The sequence below is a fragment of the Labrus mixtus genome, chromosome 11 (genome assembly GCF_963584025.1).
Source record: "Labrus mixtus chromosome 11, fLabMix1.1, whole genome shotgun sequence".
NCBI classification, from domain to species: domain Eukaryota; kingdom Metazoa; phylum Chordata; class Actinopteri; order Labriformes; family Labridae; genus Labrus; species Labrus mixtus.
This window is the reverse complement of record NC_083622.1, coordinates 10,386,001-10,403,299: the sequence shown is the minus strand read 5'-3', so window position 1 is coordinate 10,403,299 and position 17,299 is coordinate 10,386,001.

Genomic DNA, 17,299 nt, shown 5'->3' with positions numbered 1-17,299 from the left:
GTATGACTCCTGTCAAGGTTACGTGATGTAAAATATATTTGTGGTTCTTCTTTAAAGCTACAATAATTTCAGGTCAGAATTTCAATAATCCAGCTCTTAAACTGTATCAAACATGGACGTAGTCTCAGTGACGTCACCCATTGTTACTGAAGGGGCGTTATGAAGCCAAACGCTGGAGGTCGCCATGTTGAGAATGCTATCTCAACCTTACTTTCAGTCAACCTAGTAAAAGGCAAAGAGGTGGAGCTGAGGTGGGTCTTTAGCCTCCTGGAAAACAGCTTCAACACACTCACTTGCGGTCATATCAGCCATGCCCCGAATAATACCTAACTCGTATCATTCATAAAATCCAGACTGATGAGTTATACCAAAATTCACTTCCTGTACAGTTTGTGCAAATAAAGACAAGATCTATTCAGACCAAGATGTTATTTTGTACCAGCCTGTAAACATGTTTAATCCTGCCGTCAAAATGTGCATTTTAGTATGGGTGCGTATATGACTTCTGGGGCTTCTAGAGCCAGCTCTAGTGGACACTCAAGGAACTGCAGTTTTTTTTTTTTTGCACTTTTGCATTTGCTTCTTTTTTTAACACTGAGGTTGCTGCTCAGTGCAGATGAATCTAGTTGGGACAGTTTAATCTACCAATTCAACTATAAACTGATTTGACATTCTGTGTGTACTATTCTAATGTAGTTAGTATTAGTTTAGTAAAATATGGCACCAGATCTTGTCACATCCCTTTGGGTTTTTGCTTGAAAATGCCCCATCTCCTCTAATTACTCCACCTTCATTTCTTTACAAGCTCGGTCAATGCGCCAGTGCCTGATGCTAACCTTTGTCCAGCCCAGAGGTTTAGAGGTTTGCCTGCGATGGGGACTGTTTCCCTAGACTGTCTGGAATATATCAGCGAGTGAGAATTGATCTGCTCCCGCTTTAGAGACCCTGCTGGGGCTCCTAAATATGGCAGCAAAGGATGTTCATGTGGTGAAACTCACCACAGATGATGCTGAAAAAATGTATTTCCTTCCTTTTCTGTAAATCCGAGCAGCAATTCATTCATACACAGACAGATTCCGTTAAAAGGTTGAGAGAAAATGTGGCATTCACTTGTTAATTTGAAGTAATTACATAGTAGGATGAAATTAACTGTTGAGGGCCATTAATAATGTTAGATTGCACATTTGCTTCGATATTAGGCACGACAGGAGTTATGCACTAATGTCTCCCGGCCTTTCAAAATAAAGCGACAGCTGTGGGCATTTTGAAACGACTTCAAAGTCACATCGTGAGGAGCTCTGTGCTGGGCTCACTCAGATGTGATAATGCAATCACGCTCATGATATAGCCATTGATAAAGTGTTAGATTAAGTCAATTCAGACAAATAGACTCTCAGACTCCTCGGCCATTGAAAGATGTCTCCAATGGCTGGTGAACCACTTGTGCACAAATCAGCCAATGACTGACCAATGCAGCATGCACGATCACCAGCAGCATTAAGTCATTGTCATGAAACAAAAGAACAACATGGGGGGGGGGTTGGACAAAGCAGGATCATCACTACTACAAAATATTGATGCCCTGGCCGCCTCGTATCATTTTTTTCTGAGTGGGGTCCAGGCGCTGAAATGTAAATAAATCTATCAGGGCAAGAGGCTGGGGGCTCCAGTTACCACTCCTAACAATCAAGAGGCTTTTCATGCTGCCCTGGAGGGCCATTCCTGTAACGCTAGCACGCTGGAGAGAGCCACAAATCATCATCTCCCCACTGCTCACCCTCCTCCTGAGTTTCCCTCCCTGTTAGACTCTTTCTTTCTCGCCTCGCTCCACTTCTCTATTTTGTCCCTTTCACTCGCACAAACACTATTCGACTGTCCTCCATTCCTCTGTTGCCTCTTCAGCCTTCCCTCTTTCTAACAGCTTCCTTTTATTCCTAATGCTCTTCATCACAATCCCCTCATGCTTTCTGCTCTCCCACAGCTCTGTCTTTATATTCTCACTCCCACTCTGAGTTCCCTAATGCTCTTTGGTGGAGCTCACACTACAACAAAATGAAAGACAGGCGATACTCGCTGTCACATTTATCAAGATCTCAAAATATCATGTCATTTTGAGCACATTTCAGAGTAAAAAAGCCACCTATCCACATGTCTCATATTCATGAATGAATGAACCAAAGCTCAAAACGTGTTGCTGACACCTACCTTTATCGTCTTACCTTTGATGAATGGATTATGCTGGCTACACACTAAACGATTTTCAAATCTAAACCGATTTTAAAAACGTGGGAGACCACAGACAAGAGGACATTTTCATCCGATCTTCACATTAAAATCCTCTGAACGCACGCATTTGACGATAAACAGCAGGCTTAATGCTGAAACCCATCCATTGTTGATCTAAACGCTGCTGCTGCTCTACCGAGACTGTAAAACTGAAATGACATCCAGTATGCTGAATTTTCTGCTTTTTTGGTTCTGCACCTGAAGGTTTCTTAACGTTTAAGTGTGTTCCCTTTTCTGCTGTTCAACAATAATCACATCACACATATGACCCAGTGTAAAGATGGAAGATAACCACAAATGTCTCATAGGAAAGAAATGCTTCATATTACAGAGTGGACACACTGTACAAATTAAAATGACCTAGAGAAGCCCCGCCCAGCCCTGCCACTATCTTGTCTTGAATTCAGGACTCTTCTCAATAAAACCTGCCTCGCCATAAGGTGTGTTAACTAAACGACAGACCACTGTTTTCTTTATATGGGAGATTCTTGACATATCGAGGGAGAAAAGCTGTTACTCGCTTGGTTGTGAGCTACAGTTCTTGCAAAGAATGCTCTGAGCACAGTCATCGTAAAAGTCTGAATTTAGGACATATAAAAAATAAATAATAAAAATGATTTGATGCAAACAAGCACTTCTTCCTTTCTCAGCAGGTATACATTTAATCCCTTTGAAGGAGCCTTCAAACGTCACACTAGTTTGATGCAGTCAGAAGACGCTCAAGTTGGCAATCTGCCCCTTCAGTTAAGCGGTAAAAAGCGCCCCTTCAATTTTCAGCTCGTGTAGAACATGAACAAACGCAGGTAGACTTTGAGTTTAAACTTTACATTCGTCAATATTCTTTATCATTATTTATATCATTGTCACAACACTGAACAATGTCATTGCACATTGCATATTGTGCCGGCCTTTTTTCTAGCAGAAGGTATAGGAAAAAAGATTGGCTTTCTAATCCCTAATCCCTTTGATGAATCATTTTTAATAACATCTAATGAGCAAATGTCCGAACTTGTGCTTGTGGTACAAGCTGCAAATTAGAAGAGGACAGATTCATATTCCTCCATCAGCACAATATTTTTGTATCAGCTGTTTGTGCGGTGCTGTTTACCCCTCACTCCTCTTTTGTGGTGCAGAAATGGATTTGCTTTTAAAGACAGCATGCTCTTTTGAGAACATTTCAGGAGACTGGACTGAAATAGCAGATGTAGGTGAGGATGAGGAGGTTTTGTTCGGAGGAGAGAAAGGAGCTTTTTTTTTCGCAGCCACTGAGTCACTGGTATTGATCGACAACCTTACAAACCCCCCCGCACACATCTTATCACCAATTAGGATGCTGAAAGTCCTACTTACTGCACATTTAAGTATTATAGAGATGTATAGGTGTTGGACGTGGATGCCACTTTTTCCCCAGCTTGCATACAAATCATCCATATCTGTAGCTGCTGCTCGTTGAGCGATGATGCTATCTTCCCCTGATCAATGCTGCCCTGAGCTCGTCATTGATCCGTCTGGCTGAGGCTCAGGGACTCGGCCTGCTCTGTTCTGACCCACAGAGGCCGCCCGGGTCACACGGGTCACAGCCACAGTTTGGACAGATACCGCCAGAGGTTAATAAGCTTCGAGTAAACATGAAAAGGTGACACCCGGAGAGATAAGAACCCTCGCTGCTCAAGTTTTCTCAAGCAGAATATGATGCCTTTCTCGCCGTCGTTTTGCCAAATATTTGACACTAATACCAGAAACAAGAATTTTTTAGGCTATGTTTCAAATAATGACTTTCAGTGTTTGGCCCAAATCTAACAACCAATCTTGGATAACAACGGATGAGTCCTGTTCTGACTTAAAAAGCTGAAATTCCCCGTAAGTGTTGTCCAACTGGTTTGGATGTTTGCTTATATTAACCTCATGTTCTGTCACTGAGAATTACTCTTATTACATTATCTCGTTTAATTGTTTATTTATGTTCTTATCCTCTTGGTATCAACCCAAGTTGCCTGGGTACCTGTGTTGCCTGAATTCTTGTGATTTTTGGGTTCTGATTGTTGGTCGGGTTTCTGTCGGCTGTCTCTTCAGTGGGTTCGCTTTGTTGCAGTGGTGTTTTGTTGATGTTTGTGTTCTTGTGCTGTGTTGTTTTTTATGCTTCTGCATGTGTCAAAGCACTTGCATCCATTTCGCAAGACGGATGTGGAGGAGAGCAATGTGTCCATCAAAAACTCTTGCACACTGTCTAACTTGCCAACAAACATTTGTTGGCAACGTTTCGGTTATCCAGAAACCTGCAGGAGTTTACCTTTAAACCCTCATTTTTAAAAGTGCCTCACAAATAAAGATATTAGTATTATCATTACAAGCTTGATTGAACATTTGATTCTAGGGTTCATCAATACGTATTCACACTCCCTTACCCATGTTGTAGGATTAACTTGGATGTTTAACATAGAAACCATCTACCATCAATTAACTGTAATTACTGCCCGGTGTCCAGTGGACCACCTCTCCCCGCCTGGTGACTGATCCCCATCCATCCTGACAAACTGGCAGCTTTATTGCTTCCCTCCAGGACAGTCCTCGCCTGGCCAATGGGATGGGGGAAAGTCTCTTCCTCAACCGGGGCCAACAAAGAGGATACATCTGGTTGATAAAACTAAGACGTCGCTCAAGGCCTGTTGGTCATGTTATTGGTCAGTACACCCATTAATTAAATCATTACCCTGCAGTCATTCACTTTGCTGATCAGAGTCCATCTCGCTCCACCTAACCAAGTCAGGATATTGCTAATTACTGTGTTTGAAAAGAGTTCTCATTGTAGTGTGTAGTATTTTGATTTTTATTAGATGTTTTCTCTCATCCTATGCCATGCCAGAGGGGTTGGGCTGGATGTCAATGTCAGCCTGTCAGCCTGTTGGTCTATTTTGGTCCAGCCTATAGGGGAGAAAGGGAAACCAAGACGGGGAGTCAAACCTGCGGCTGATCCATAGAGGATTGTAGCCTCTGTGTATGAGGCGCCCGCTCTACAGACCAAGCTAAACCAGCACCCCAGCATGTGGTCTTTGGTGAGATTTCCCAATAAGCATCAGGTGGATTACCATGACATAATGAAGAGACTCTCATGTGCCCCAAATCTCAGAACAACCTCTCAGGGCTTCTGGTGTAGCCAGCGGTTAGTGTTAAGGAACTTCGGTCCGAGCCCTTCTTTTCCGTACTTTACCTTTGCTCACAGTCCAACTAGCAACATGTACAATTCTAGAATAAAGCCCATGCCCACTGAAACAATAATGGACAAAACTAATCACACAACAAACATAAACCAAAACCCCTCTGATACCTAAATCTAGCCCCAGATTTTGCTTTTTTATGCAGAATCTGAAAATAGGAATGATGTGCCCCTGATGATGAATTATACAAATGATGATATTTCCTTCACTTTTGTTCTGGTGCTCTCATTGGGTCAAACTTTGAAGTATGTTAGCATTGTGATTGTGTGCATGGTAACTTTGAGATTTGGTTGGTGGTAGTCTCTTGTTCTTGTTCAATTATTCCTCCTGCCCTCACTCCTCACTCACTAGTGTAAGTGACTAGAGAGCAACATCACAGCAATTGAATGAGGCAGCCTGACATGGACCTGAAACAGAAACAACAAGCTTCATTCAGAGCCCTAGACTGTAAATAGGCTGTACCCGGCTTACTGTGATTATATGGTCACGTTGCCTCCTCGTCTTTCTCCGGCAACTGATCGCCTCTGATGACAGGAGAGGAATTATGTCTTCCCCAAACATACAAAATGTTTTGATACGATTCTGGTTGAGATTGCTGCCATGGAAAAGCAAATCTCTGGACATGTTGAAGCTCAAATCTGCCCTCCTGGCACTCATGTCTTTCTTTTTTTTTTATTATAGGTGTGTTTGAAACACTTTGAGGTCACACTTCATAAACCTTTCATATGCAAAGCAACTGTTGAACCTGAGTTTTTCTGCCCTTCAACATGTCAATGGCCCTCTTCTTCTGCGAGGCTTAAAACGACTGACACAAATCTATTCAACCGCAGGTCAGCTTTTATTAATTGAAAAGCACATAGCTATGACACTGACAGCTCCAAGCTATTCATCAGTATAATCAATGTCATACACACTTTTACAAATATGCACTCAGTAGGGACAAGGAGAGAACGCAAACATGTATCCCATGCGGACACGTAGTCATCTACATCTGAATCACAGGTTTTCTTTTTTTTGTCTGACAAACACACTGACACACACAGGTTTCTGGTACAGCCACAGTATGTCTCTGCAGGGTTCTGCATGACTTGGAAAGAGCTGCACTGACTCCTTCTGGTGCCTCTAACAGCTGATCTCTTATTCTCATCACACAGAGAGGCAGGCGATCCTGCTAAGAAGTCTCCTGGCAGCCTCCCATTCACACTCACTGCAAAGCTGACAAGTGGCACAGTGTAATACAGGGAATCTGCTCCCACATGTGTAATCATGTTTGAACTGAAGCGCATTTAAACTGTGCTGTGGTCTAAATCGCAGTGTGGTGTCACTATTAAGACCACATTTCTGAGAGATCAATAGGAGGTTTGGAGCGCATACAGATTTATTTTGCATGAACTTTAATTTATTATTTGTACAGAATTTATAGGCAACAAAAATAAAAACCAAAAGGGTAAAATTATTAAAATGGGACTAAACAAATATGCAGTTTTTGTCTGCAGACTAAGATAGACCAAATCTGACATTTGCAGCAAGTGAAGTCAGAGTGAAATGTGTGATGTGAAGAATGTACGCGAGCAGTCGAGTTAATAAAACATTTGTTGAAAAGAATGAGCACTTGTCCGTTATACCTCTTCATTAAGGGGCGTAATGGGGGGAAGTTGTTCTGTCACTGAGCGGGCCTTGGATGTAGTAACATCAGCTCTAGAGTGTCAAAACTGTGTCACAGTAAGGCTGGCTAAACACTAGCCAATTTTAGGCCCAAAAAAGTCCTCAAGTATGTGGTGTCAGCAAGATTATTGTACTGCTTCCGATCCAGTCGGACCCTCCCCCATCTCCCATTCAGATTGTGAATTGTGAATACCTAGAGCAAGAAGACCAGTAATCACCATCCGGATGATGCATACTTTTTTTTTGCAGCTCACAAACATGACAGCGAACATTAACAGAACTGTGCTCAGAGCCAAGTGGAAGTTTAAAAAAAAGAAGACCAGCTTGTGGTATTATGGTAACAGCACGAGTGCCGTTAAGATGTCAGACGCAAGATATAACTAGTGATGACCAAGATCGTCCCCCATATTTGTTTTTCTTCTATCATCTTGTGTCTGCGGAATCACCACTGTGATATCGTTACTTCAAACAGCAGGTGTGTCGTCATGCAGCCTGGCCAAATTGTCTAGTGTGTGCGTTAGGAAGATTACAACGTTTAAAATCTGTGGAAACCCGCCCTAATGTCTTCCCAGTGACGATTCTGTTGGGGCCCTAGGCAAAAATTCCTTTGGGGCCCCTCCAACCAGTGTTCATCATCATAACATCTGCCAGTGACCCAACGCTTCCAACTCCTCTCACCCTTTATTCCCTCTTCCTTTTCTCACTCCCAGACAGATAACTCTACTTCATTCTCCTTTAGTGTCTTTCTTGCATGCGCGTGCTGTCAGATGGGGCCCCCATTGGAGAGGTGCCCTACTTGCCCGGGGGCCCCAAGCGGTTGCCTGCCTTGCCTGTTGACAAGCAGCACCTCTGGGTCTTCCACGTTTTTTCAGGTTAAAATCTTGAAATGGTCTCGTGTGTAGCCAGCAGGTCTGAACAGTGTAGTTTGTGTGTATGAGTGTGTGTTTATGTCATAGACCAGGCTTGAGTCCCATCGATGGACTCCAAAGCTGGAAATGCTGCCCCTCTCTAACTTTCAGTCAACCTTACCACAGACTGAGCGCTGGAGCTGAGGCGGGTTTTTAAGGCTCTTGACAAACCGTTACATCGCGCCCGCCTGTTCATCAGGTCCGCTACTCGCCTTATTGTGAATAACACTTATCCTGTGTATCTGACTTCCGGTGCTTCTGCAGTCAGCCTCAGGTGAAGATGCAGGATTTTCGGCAATGCATTACACTTCACCGAAGGTTGCCACATGACTTATGTGCGCAGTCTTTGTTTACATGCCAAGCTATTGTGCTTCCACAACTTAATTACAGCCTGAGACACCAATATTAAACCGCTGCAAAAGTACAAAGGTGTAGTTTATTTGTCTTGGTGCTGCAGCTGAATCTCAATGTAACTGCTCGAAGGGACTTACAGGCAGCACCTGTGCTCATGGAAGTTGCATTACAGTGGTTCATATTTGTTGTTTCCCGGAAAACATGATCACCAGGAAAGACTCAGTGATTAGAGCAGAAAGCTTTTTCTGGTTTGCTGAATGGTTGTTGTGCAAGCGGTGGAAGCGGAAAGTCAAAGTAATGGTGAAATCACGCCGTTGTTAAAGTGAACATGTTGCAAATGGTTTCTCAGAAAGAAAAACATGTTGTACTTACAGTTCACATCACACATACATCAGTGATTATCAGGCTTCTTTCCTGTTAAAGTCAACATGAGATACCATACCGTAAATGAGGTTCTCACAATAACATTGCGTACATGATGTTGAAAGTCCTCTATACCTTCAGTAGGCTGTTGTTGTTCTCTGACGTGCTTTATGTTACGCTGTATCCACTAATAACTCGTGGCACCACAGAGTTAGAGCAGTACACGATTATAATGTTCCCAGGGTGTATTTATTTTTATTATTCAATCAGCAAACCAGCCATCATGAGGCCTGTGTGGCATCAGAGGCAGCTTTCTTGTGTCTGAGAGCATTTTTATGTTGCTCTCCTTTCTCTCTTTTTTTTTTGTTTTGTTTGTCTTACCGTAAGTGGAATTGATACAGTCTATATTTAAGCTCTCGGTGTTGTTTGTAAGTAAAGATTCAGAGCCGGAGATTTTATATTAGTTGCTTTTGGTGATACTCAAAAACTGCCAAACACTAAATTCATCAGTTACAGCTTCAACATCATTGTGATTTGATGCTGAACTGTCATTCCTACTATGCACCTCAAATATATTTCATTGAACTAATTACCTTCAGTTTAAATAGGAAACCTTTGCAGCTACCATGGATTTGAACCGGGGCTTCCCACCTCGAGGACTACATCCTCTGTACTCGGGGCGTGCAAACTAAACACTAGTCCATGGGTCGCCCTCGAAAGTCAATCTTGAGCGGGCATTTATTCTGCACTTAAAACTCTAGTTGCTTCAGAAAGCGAGGTTTGAAGTGCTAATAGCAACCCCCATAAGATGGAATTTTGGTGGTTATGTTGAAAACAGTACCAGCGTGTATTTGGAGCGGGGCTGCTGTTTGGAAACACAAACATTGAATGAGGGCACGACAGGTAATTTTACTGAAAGACTTCACATGGAAAATGCATGTGAAGGGGCGCATGTAGTGTGGTGGTTAGTGTGTGCACCCCAAGTACGAGGGCTGTAGTCCTCCAAGCAGTCTGCCAGGGTTCAAATCCCACTTGTGGCACCTTTCCTTCATGTAATTCCCCTCTCTCTCTCTCTGATTTCTAATATCCACTGTCCTATCTCTAAATAAAGATGTAAAAATCCCCCCAACAAATGCATGTGAAGCTGATTAAAATGTAGCACATTATTGTTTGTGGAGATGATTTTTTTCTCAAGTCAAATCTGACAGATTTCATCACAGATGTGGTTTATCACAGGACGAACATACTGTGCATACATACTTACCAGTTTGTCCTCTTGTTCGTCCATGTTTTATGTGCTTTTGACGCAAACGGATTTTCCTGTAAAAGACAAAAATAACTTCACATTTTTGATCATGAATGAACATTAGTTCTAACGAGGAGGATCAGAGACGGACATTTAATTATAAAAGTCCATTTGCACGCTCTACATTAAAACAAATGGGTATTTAAGTAAATGGAGTTCAGTTATGGAATTCTCTAGATAATCACTTAAAATGCCGCTCAACTATTATTCAATTTAAAAGATAATATAAAGAAAAGGTTATGGGAGATTATGAATTTATTGAGTTACTCTGTGATGACTGTATTTGATTGTTTCTGTAGGTGTTGTTGATTTATTTTTGATTTGTGAAAGAACAAAAAGAAGACAAAAACCACAACAGGTTAGCCATCTTGTTCTGTTTCAACAGTATCTTGTGTTATTAAGAAAGTTGCAGGTATTATAAGTAATCTTTTTGCTGCTCCTGTTTGCTCATGGACAGTGTGTTAGTATTATGAGAAAATATTTCATGTTGTGTGTTATTGCGTTGGAACCATACACTGAAATGAGCAAATAATTCAAACATGAAAGAAAAAAAAAAACTGAAAAAAATGTAGATGTAGAGAATGTATGAGTCACAGGATGCCTGAAATAACTTGTACTTACAACTCGGCGTGTTCTGGGAATTATCTGAGAGTGTGTGTGGTTTGAGGGCCGTGGTAAATACTAATGACCCGATGAATCATCCAGACTTCACTCTGTGCATGTGTCTGTTGTATTCATGTTTTTTGGATGGATGTTTGTGCTGTTTTTCACATGTTTGCTGCTGGTTGTGGAGGATTAGCACGTCTTATAGCTGATTTTGACCAAGTGATCATACAACAATGTTAAATAAACAAAAATTAAATAAGTAGCAATGTGTGTTTTATTGACAGAAAGACTTCCCTATAGTGTGTCTTTGTCATTTCTTAGCAGTTATACAGTAACAGTAGGCCGCGTTGTTTCTGCTCCTGCAGGCTGAGCTGCAGTGCATGAGATGAATAGAGAGGTTATGGCCATGTATTGTGTATAAAGTGGCACTTTACTCTCATTTTTCAATTAGGATAATGGAGGGCAGCTCTTTATAAACATGGATATGAGGTGGAGATGTGGCTGCTGGGAGGGAGGGGGGAGACAGAGCGAGGGAATCTAAACGAGAGAAAAGAAAAACGAAAGACTTTCTCAACCTGTTATTTTCTATTCTGACATTTGAATAGTTATGAATTCAATTTGAATATACAATATAATATAATTTAGAATGTATTTGAATGTTATATGTTGGTGAATAGGCCAGGGCCATCAGTTTGAATGATGATGAGAAAAAAAGGAGGAACCTACTGTACTGACTTGATTATCCTTGATTGAAATACAAATAACCAGACAATCTTTGACATCTTCTCTTGAGAACCAGAGAAAAGATTTTTAAAATGTCTGGGGATTAATTTCCTTATCATCAATTTTTACTTCTAAAAGCTTTGTTAAAAACACCCTTTTTAGCGTTAGCTTAATTTGTTAGCGAAATGTGTTTCCATCTCACCTTCTTGTGTTCCTTTTTCCATTGATGTACCTGTCACTATTCTGACTCACAAAAGCAAATTTTTCCGAGCAATCATCTAGAAAATGGACACAACATTTCGGTGGATTGAGATGTCGTAAACAGTCATTAGAGTTGTCTTAAGTCCTAGCTAAAAAAAAAAGGGTATCTTCGTCATTTTGTTAAAAGAAGAAAACAAAAGAAGACCCAAAAAAAGAAGGTGAGAAGACAAAGAGAAAGAGAGCAGATAATAGTGTTTATTAGCTCCTAAGCTAACTGCTTCTGTCTCGCCCCCCCTACTCCTACCACAGCTTCTCCTCAGGTTTCTGCTCATCTGCATGAGCCTCTCCAAGGCCTCTGGTGTCCACAGCCCGGTTACTAATGAGGGGCTGAGACGGGCTGATCCGGTTACACACACACGCACATTAAATCTTCTACTCTCACCATTTCTAGCCCATTGATTTGGGTTTACCCCTGTGATTCACACACACACACACACACACACACACACACACACACACACAGACGATCACATGTACATTTACGATCACATGTACATTTACGAGCAAAGATTCGCACACAGGCCCAGCCTCACGAGCATACATACACGTATACCTGCTCCAAAAATGGCAGTGCATTAGCTTACAGTGAGCGTACTGAAGCCATCGTCTCGCGAGCAAAACACATGACAAACAAATCCACAAATAATCACACACACGCCTAGTAATCTCACACACACAGGTCTGTGCATTACTGGCTGAGTGTCGATGAAAATGGAAAAAAAAACATTTGATGGGGAAGGGTTGGGTAATGTTAAAAAAAAAAAAAAGAAAAAGCCAAGAGTAGATGTGATGAAGAAATTGAGACGGCTACACCCAACACCGATGTTTTGCTTGGTGGGTTATCGATCAGGGAGGAGAGGATTTTGTCTGACGAGGGGTGGGTTTGAGGCTGTGATGTTCAGATCTGTAGATAAAGAAACTGTAGCGTGTGAGGGCTTACACAGAGTCCCCTCTCTGTATCTTGTTCCATCAGCGTGTTCTGTTCGTCACCTCATCTGATAAGAGACACACGACATGTGGACACCGTATGGCGTTCAGTTTACTGAGGCCCCCCGGTCACTTTGAAACTGTCTGTATACGTGTTGCATGATGGTTTACTCTATATAGACTAACTTTCTTTCAAATGAAACAGGCTCGTTTGAGGTAAAAGGAGACATTTGAATAAATCTAAATGGGTGGGTGTGTGTCTGAATATGCATACTTTCACTTTATTCATTGTCAGGAGAGGGAGGAGTGGGACGAAGGCGCTGACCCAGGGGCGTCTAAAAGATACCCAAGAAGGATAACCACAAAAATCACAAGGGATTTACTTGAGCGGGAAAATACTAAGAAATTGTACAGAGCCAAACCAAGCTACCTAAACTAAATAATGCACCAAAAATGATGAACTAAACCACTGCTGCCAAGAAACTGACTCAAAACTAAATGGTCCAGGAGACCCAGAAAACACTTAACAAAAAGGAAAAAGGCCAGACCCAGAGTAAATAAAAGCTCCCCTCACCTGGTTTAATCAAAGCCAAATCAGTCACACACACCTGACTGAAGTGAGTTGATTCTCTCATCAATAATGTGATGTCAGAGTGAGCATGTGGTATTGCCCTCCTCGGATGGTCCCAGTTTCCGAGTTGGGAATTCGTTGAAAAGTCATTTCAGTGTGTTCCCGTGATTTCAGCTCGGAAAGTTTGAATGTTGTAACAACTACAGAAAACAGCGTGGACGCTTTTGTAGAAGATGAATGTCTCTGTTATGAGTTATATGTCAGCAAAAAACTGATGTGCAATCATGAATTGATAAAAAGTATGTTACAATTAATAAAACATATTTTGCTCCTCATGTTGATGACGATTATGACGGCAAGTCGGCAAGTCGGGCTCCTAATTCTTTCCCGAGTTTCTGAGTTGTTGTTGCGACTTGAGCAGGCATTGAACAATGTCCATTTTACAACTTGGAAACTCGTTTTTCCGATGTGTCCGACACCACATGAATGCACCACATGATCTGAAAACATAGTATGCATTCCTGAGTATGTGAGAAATGCCAGGATATGAAGGCTACTCGATTTGTGGGATTCTAATGGTCGGGTTAGTACGCCTTTTCACACTATTTTGCTCGTTACAAACACAAAAACATTCTGTTCTAACATTAACCCTGTGAATCAACACCTTTCAATACATCCTATTTGAAACAGAAAATTTGTCACGAGAGAGAGAAATGTGATGTGTCTCTTTCAGTGCGTTTTAAGAAAGAAACCTTGCATTAATATAATGGATTTAAAAAGGCATCGACTGGAGACTTCCCACATCCAACATGATAAAGAAGATAAATAGTAAGAGACAAAGTTAGGGAAAGGATTTTTGTCTTTTACTGAAGATCATTATTTTTATTTGGAATGAGATGTACCTTGAGCAGGTCAAAGTATTCCAAATAAAACTTCAGTGTGCTGAGTATACTTGGATGTTAATTGAAATATATTTTTTACAAATGAGCACTGAGGACACATAATTGTATTTAAGTTATCTGTTCAGATTATTCAGCAGGGTCACAGACCTTTGAAGCACAGCTAGAACAAAAAACTACTTAAACCAACAGAGACAGGGTCATTACTTTCGGAAGCGTGTACTTGAAAGTTTGTAGAGAACCGCTGATGTGGTTATACTTCAAAATCCTCTTTTCCAAAAACAGAAAAGACAACATTAAACAGGTGCTCCAAAGATTTATTTTTAAAATGTTATAAAATGTGGGGACTACATGCATGCTTTATGTTATTATGAAGCGTGCTCAGTTTACAAACAGGCGGACTCGAGAGAGAGAGAGAGAGAGAAAAAAAGGGACGTGCAGTCCGTGTCTGCACATCGGAGAACAACACAGAGAGCATGACGGCTACTTTACTGACTTTTCAGCTTATTTTAAGCCATTTTAATCAGACACAGCCATAAATAAATAAAAAAATAAAATAGATGCGCAGCCGAGTCCGCGGGTGAGTCCGCGGCCGCACATCGGAGAACAACACAGAGAATGACAGGTACTTTACTGACTTTATATTGAGTCATTTTAGTCCGATACAGCCATGAAACTCTGGATTTCTCCATAATGAAGGCTGTCAACGTTGTGTACCCACGTGCTTGTGCTCGTGCATGAAGTATACCGTGCGGAAGCACACCTCTCCGAAGTGTGCCAAAGCCAAGGAAGTGTACCGTGCCTGAGCACCGAGTATGGATGGCCAGTGTGACCGCGCCCTAACACTGCCCACTTAACACCAAACATCCAAAAATGTTCAAAAGCTTAAATGAGAAAATCTGAAAAACGGTCTCTCCATCTTTTTTGCTTTTGCCTCACAGCGAGGAGGTTCCTAGTTCGAATCCCCGTCGTACAAGGGCCTCTCTTTGTGGAGTTTGCATGTTCTCCCGGTGTATGCGTGGGTTCTCTCTGGGTACTCGAGCTTCCTCCCACAGTCCAAAGTCATGCTCGTTAGGTTAATTGGTGACTCTTAATTGCCTGTAGGTGTGATTGTGAGTGTGGCTGGTTGTCTGTCTATATGTCCGCCCTGTGATTGGCTCGCGAACAGTCCAGGGTGTACCCCGCCTCTCGCCCAATGACAGCTGGGATCAGCTCCAGCCCCCTGTGACCCCGAAAGGGACAAGATAATGAATGGATATCATGTGCATATAATCATCAATAACATAGTTAGAAGCTTTCTTTGTACTTGGGTTTCCAGGGGCTTTTACGTTTTACACAGCTTGAAATAAATCTGTGATAACGCCCTTTAAAGGAATTATTTATACTCAGATATTTATGGCTGCTGTTTTATTTCCAACACAGACGTATGTAATTAAAATAAACCTTCGCCAAAAACACATAATATGAACCTATGACGATCAGCCGTGCACAGCGCACAGATAAAGTAGATCCTTTTAGATGGACTAATATCATGTTCTGCACATGCCAGTCGATGTAGAGCACCCAGAAGAAACGCAGCCTTCATACTAACATGGCTGCTCTTTGCATTTACCACTTAGGGTGTAAGAGCCTTTCCTTGTACTTGGTCCAAAAGAGCTTTTACTCACCAGCTCATTCTGTTCGTGTACTCTCCCTCTCTTTATTTACTCTCCGTACCCCCACTCTCTCTCTCTCTCTCTTTGTGGTTCTAGGATGCTTGGCTTATATATATAAAATTGATTGATTATTGTTTAAGGGTCTGACAGAAGTGCAGCCTGTCTTGGCTCTTCTTTACAGCAAGTGTTTAACCCCCAACATGTGCACTCACTTCACTGTGTGCGTACATTTATTCCATACAAGCTCTGGACCCATCAGTTTCTCACCCGAATGTGAGAAGCTGGACATCTGTTGGGAACTATTTTCAGCAGCAGATTAATACAAATGTAGTGTCCAGTAAATTCTACAATCTAGTCTCTTTATCTTTTATCCAAAGAGACTTACATCAGAGAGTAAGTACAACACAAGCGAGATCGAGAGAGGGGGAAACAGCGTCAGTAAGTGCAAACAAACAGCTTTAAGTCTGATCGGACACACAGGAGCTGACAGGAAGTGGCCAGAGGCAAAGCACGACACCGACAGCCGCTCTTCAGAGTTCTAATCAGCATCAAAACCGTCCTTAAATCGTCATCATCAAACAAAACCATCATCATCATTATCGCCATCCATAATATCATCAAGGTCGTAGGTGTTCATTAAAAGAGCTGGGTCTTCAGCTTTTTCTTAAAGGTGCAAAGGGACTCTGCGGAACGAATGGAGTTTGGACGTTCGTTCTACCACCGGGGGGGTGACAGAGGAGACGAGTCTAGTCAGCGTCTTAGGACCCTGTTGTAAAGGTTGGATCAGACACCTTTCATTGGCAGAGCATAGTGAGCGTGGGGAGTGTAGACCTGGATTATAGAGTTTAGGTAAGGAGGAGCCGTTTTTGTCGCTGTTATGTAAGCGAGCGGCAGACTTTTAAATTTGATGTGGGCAGTAACTCGGAGCCAGTGGAGGGAGATGAACAGCGGAGTGACATGTGCTCTTGTGAGTAGGTTGAAGACCAGTCCTGCTGCTGTGTTTTTGGATCATCTGCAGAGGCTTGATAGTGCATGTAGATCTGCCAGTAGGGAGTCAATGTAATATAAAGTTAATGTCTATTATAATATGAAAAAAAAGAAACAGCTTCACCAGTGCAATTAAGTTGTGTTTTTTGGATGACAATAGAGCTCTATAGCAAAAGGGAACAAGGACAAATCAGGGTACACAGGCTATATTTGCTGGTATGATAAGTTTACTGATAGTTTTGGTCTTTTCGTCCCTTCTTGTCTTTTCCCAGTGTATAAGTTGATTTAATTTGGGAATGCACTCTACACTTGCATGTTTGTTTCCCCTTGTGCCTCATACTGTAGATATAGACAGGAAGTAAGACGCACGTGATGCAGATACGGCTGCTAACATGGTCAAGTCTATATCACAGGATGCAAACAACCGCCGTGTCTGTTCCTCTGAATGGAGATCTTACCCGTGTATTTATCTGTAATGTGACAGGGGGAGATTGATTAAAAAGCCAAGTGTCGCAATTAACCCCTTCTATGACCATCCATCAACATAATGCATAAAAACACTAATCCAATTAA